This window comes from Cyprinodon variegatus, unplaced genomic scaffold (genome assembly GCF_000732505.1).
Source record: "Cyprinodon variegatus isolate N-32 unplaced genomic scaffold, C_variegatus-1.0 Scaffold2390, whole genome shotgun sequence".
Lineage (NCBI taxonomy): Eukaryota > Metazoa > Chordata > Actinopteri > Cyprinodontiformes > Cyprinodontidae > Cyprinodon > Cyprinodon variegatus.
The window spans coordinates 28,624-29,421 of record NW_015152843.1 but is presented as its reverse complement, the minus strand read 5'-3'; positions in this window follow the sequence as shown (position 1 = coordinate 29,421).

Here is a 798-nt window from a genome sequence, read left to right as displayed (position 1 = left end):
CAAGACTGATTATCACTTCCATTAGTCCCTTTGAAGGTTTAATAATCATTCCACCTTCATATAAAAACACAATATTAACAGCACAAATTAAATAAAATGCACCTAAACCATCACATATTTTAACTTTGTTCATTTAACTCCCTTTAAATCTATCCAAACTGGTTTTTAATGAAATAAAGAACTCCTTTAGTAGCATTCCTCACTTTATTAACTCAGTTAGCATGCTAACACAGTGTTAGCAACTTGGACACTCAGCGGGATATTGGTCACACAAAACTCAAATAAATCCAAGCTCGATCACAGAAATTAAAATCTTCTCCGATTAATTCTGTAATACATATCCAACAATTCTGCTTCTCGCTGTAAGCTCTTGTTGTCAGAAACTTTTTACCTCTCTTCTAGTATATATTAATTTATCCTGTTTACTCACTATAAAAGTTTTCACTCAGTCTGTTTCTCTCTCAAGGCCACACCATTCTCTGCAGGCTGTTGTTTGTAGACCAGACATAGCTTCTTCCCATAACAAACTAGATTCTTTCTCAAGGTTTATTCATAACATGTTACTGTTAACCAAACTGTCTGTAATTTGTTTTGACTTTGACTACTTTTGCAGTGTTCTAAGTAAGGGGGAACGAACAATGCGCAGATCAGAACAGAGCAGAATGCTGTGCCATAAGGGCTTCATGATGAACTGTTCTCTCTTTGCAAAGATAGGAATAAATGTGCCGACTGAGTGAAATCCATCGATCTCCGTTTATTTAACTAGGATGAATAGTTGAATACTTTTTTCCCACGACA